Source organism: Haemaphysalis longicornis, unplaced genomic scaffold (assembly GCF_048455015.1).
Source record: "Haemaphysalis longicornis isolate Haplotype H1 unplaced genomic scaffold, Haemaphysalis longicornis Haplotype H1 scaffold_11, whole genome shotgun sequence".
NCBI lineage: Eukaryota > Metazoa > Arthropoda > Arachnida > Ixodida > Ixodidae > Haemaphysalis > Haemaphysalis longicornis.
The window spans coordinates 57,552,757-57,556,776 of record NW_027526214.1 but is presented as its reverse complement, the minus strand read 5'-3'; the positions used below and the strand labels follow the sequence as shown (position 1 = coordinate 57,556,776).

Below are 4,020 nucleotides of genomic sequence, written 5' to 3'. Positions count from 1 at the left end.
GAGCGTTTGGCCCTAATAATAAGCTCAAAGCTTTGTTTGGCGTCGTTCAATTTCAGAAGCAATAGTATACTACTGAATTTTTCTGTCCCGCTAACACTTCTTATATTGTAGAAAGATACTGTAATGTCCCACGTGAGCGTCTCCAACCACGGGAGATTTTTGTGGTCAGTGTGCACTTTCTGTCGTTCCACACTAGGTTACAGGCGTTCGGGCTTAATCGTCCGTCATCTTTTTTTTCAAGGACAATTAGGTAGTATGGCAAATAGTGAGAAATATGAGCCATTATCTCAAAACTACTGTTCTTGACAGCAATGTGATCATAATTCAACTATTATAACCACACCAAAAGAACTGCCGCCAAAGAACTCTCTTGATGCCAACGCATATAATTACTCTTCGGACTATAAACGCTGTCGTTGACTGCCCGACCATCGTCCATGGTGTTGCGCTGCGCGCGCCTGTGTTACTACAATGGCGACGAGAATGGAATTCGAACCCACGCGGGCAAAGCCGGCCAGCAAAACCAGCTGCGCGCGCACCTTTTCTTTTTGGCCCTGTGCGCCTTCATTCTCCCTCTCTCCCCCCTACCTTACCCTCTCGTGATGCCAACGCATATAATCACGCTTGGGACAATAAACGCTCTCGTTGACTGCCCGACCATCGTCCGTGCTGCTGCGCTGCGCGCGCCTGTGTTACTGCAGTGGCGACGAGTCCGGAAACCGCCCATGCTGCCCTAAAAGTTGAAGCCGACGGCCTGCCGCAAAAAGTACAAACGACCATGACCAGCCTCCAGCTCCCTGTCTTCGACGACACAAGAGATAAGTGGAAAGCGTACCTTATTCTGGCTGAAGCGTATTTTGAAGCAAATGCAATTACTGACTCCAAAAGGCAGATAGCACTTCTGGTGGCAGCACTCAACACGCAGACTGTGCAAGTGCTAGCGGGGCTGATTGCACCTCGGACGCCGAATTCCCTTACTTACGTCGAAGCGGTCGCAGCCTTAAATGACTACTACGATCCCAAGCGTCACTAGATAGCAGAAAGCTACAAGTTTTTCAACTGGTGCCAACAAGAAGGGGAGTCGGTGCACGCGTTCCTAGTCGAAATACGGCGCATAGCAGACAATTGCAACTTTGGAAGTGCGCTAGACCGGATGTTGAGGGACCGGATGGTTTGCGGCGTACGCTCAACTTACTTGCGCAAGCAGTTACTCGCAAAGAAAGATTTAACCCTCGAGGAGGCTGAAACAATGGCCATTGCAGCCGAGGCAACCGACAGCGATGCGAAAGATATGAGTGCAAAACCGCCGACTGTGCTAAAAATGCAAACTCATAATCGCTCACCCTCTCGCGGTAACCGTACCCGAGGCGCATCGAATGACTGCGGCCGATGTGGAAGCACGAAGCACGACGAAAACGCCTGCCGCTAGGCTAACGCACGCTGCTATAGCTGTGGGCGGCGCGGTCATTTCGCAAAGAAGTGCTGCAGTGCTGCAACTGATCCAAAGTTTGAAACGCGGGCAACAAGTCTAAAGGCACTGACAGTTGAAAGCGCGTCTAGCAACGACGAAATGAATAGCGCACACGTTTGGACGTTGATTTCGGGAAGAAAAAAGGGTTTGGAACCACCGATACACCACACGTTTCGAAGGGGCGACGTAGAACTGGCCAATGAAGTCGATACTGGTTCCCCGGTCTGCGTCGTACCGTGCCAGGTGTACGATCGACATCACGCACAGTGGCCGTGCCTACCACCACCACGAATCAAGCTGTCTTATTACGCGATACAGCTTCCGGGGTTGGGTGAACTCGAGCTTCCAGTGAGGTGTAAAAATGTAGCTGTAACTTGTCCGCTGATCGTGCTAGACTGTGCAGGACCCAGCCTATGTGGCCGCGATCTCATTGCTTTGCTTGACAAGACGGGCGTTCCGATTGGACACCTGACTGCGCCGGCCCCTACAACAAGTGCCGAGACAAGCGAACATATGCTGAACCGACTGCTAGGCGAGTTCCAGGATGTTTTGTCAACAGAACTTGAAATAATCAAAGGTCCACCAGCCAGCTTGAAACTCAAAGAGACGGCGACACCCAAATTCTGTAAGCCTAGATCGCTTCCTTACGCCCTCCGCTATAAGGTCTCTCGTGAAACTGATCGGCTGGTGTCACTTGGTGTTCTATCGCCCGTGCAACATGCAGAATGGGCTACGCTTATCGTGGTCGTTTTGAAAAAGAACGGAAGCGTAATGATATGCGGTGACTTTAAGGTCACTCTTAAACCGGCATGTGAGGTCGAGCACTACCCTCTTCCGGTTATAGAGGACATGTTCGCAAGCTTAAACGGAGGCGAATATTTCAGCATCTTGGATTTAAAGGATGTATACAATCAAGTGCCCCTTGACGAAGAGACCAGCAGGCTGTGTGTCATTAACACGCACCGTGGGCTTTTCCGGTATAACAGACTTCCGTTTAGAATAGCTTCCCCACCGGCTATTTTTCAACGAAATATGGATGCAGTACTCGGCGGGCTGCCGGGTGTCCAAGCCTACCTTGATGACGTGTTAGTGTCAGAAGGCAAGAGGGATAACGGAGAGCAGCTCAAGAGAGTGCTCGAGTGGTTCCGAGAGCACGGTGTTAAGCTTAGGATTGACAAATGCAAGTTTCGACAGCCTTCCGTCACTTACCTTGGCCATCGTATAGATCGGCAAGGCCTCCACCCTATTGAAAAAAACGTAGACGCCGTCATGCAAGCCCCGCACCCACGTAACGTTAGCTAATTTCGCTCGTTCCTTGGCATGCTCACGTTCTACGCCCGTTTCCTGCCCAATATGTCGACAGTGCTCAGCCCCTTGTATCAGCTCATGGAAAAACGAGCCCGTTGGGAACCGCAGCAGTCAGCGTTCGAGAAAGCGAAAAAAAATTTGAAGAATGCGCAACTTCTCGTTCATTTTGATCCCAACAAGGGACTGAAGGTAGAATGTGACGCTTCCCTGCATGGCGTGGGTGCTGTTCTGTTTCATTCGGTGGGAAATGAGCACAGACCAATTGAGTTTCGTTCCAGAACGTTAACAAAAGCGGATCGAAACTACTCTAAACTGGAGCGAGAAGCATTGGCGCTGATTTTTGGCGTTTCTCGTTTCTGTGACTACCTCCTAGGCCGGCAATTCACCCTCGTAACCGACCATCCGCCACTGCTGGGACTGCTCAAGCCTGACTGCCAAACGCCGCCGATGGCCGCCGCACGCATTCAACAATGGGCACTGTTCCTGGGAGGCTACCAGTACAAGCTACAATACGTTCCGGGGAAACAACTACTGAAAGCAGATGCCCTCAGCAGACTACCAGCCCCGACGGCAGGGGAAACGGTAGTTGAGGGGTCCTTCCCGAGTACATACTGTCGTTGGAAGCCCTTGACGAAGGTATAGTGACGACGCCCGAGTTGCAGGAGCTCACTGCCAAGGTCACATTGTTAGCCCGTGTCGCAGAATACATCTTGAATGGCTGGCCTCGAACCACAAGTGGAATGGCGCCCGACTTGTTGCCGTTTTTTGATCGCAAAATGGAGCTGTCGATGGCTCACCGGTTAATCACTGGGACAACAGAGTCGTCATACACCGGAAGGCGCAGGAAATGATGTTGCAGCTTCTACATGAAACACACCAGGGCTCCTCGTCAATGAAAGCGGTGGCGCGGTCACTGTTCTGGTGGCCGGGGATGGACAGGGAGATTCAAGAATTGTCGGCGCAGTGTGTAAGCTGGATAGAAAACCTGCCCATGCCTGCGGCAGCACAATCGGTAAGTTGGCCGAAAACGGCCGAAAGGTGGTCCCGGATCCACATCGATTTTGCGGCCCCGTTAGCCGGCAAGATGATACTTGTGGTGGTAGATATTCACACGAAGTGGATTGAAGCAGTACCAATGAGGCATGCGAACACAGCAGGTACCATTCACTGCGTAAGAAGTATGTTTTGTCGGTTCGGTGTGCCACACACAATCTTGTTCGATAATGGCACTCAATTCACGA

At 51.4% G+C, this 4,020-nt stretch overlaps 1 pseudogene; it reads left to right on the top strand.

Moving 5' to 3' along the window:
- The first annotated feature begins 657 nt into the window (after window positions 1–657).
- On the top strand, window positions 658–3,630 carry LOC144160651 (uncharacterized; annotated as a pseudogene).
- The last annotated feature ends 390 nt before the right edge of the window (window positions 3,631–4,020 follow it).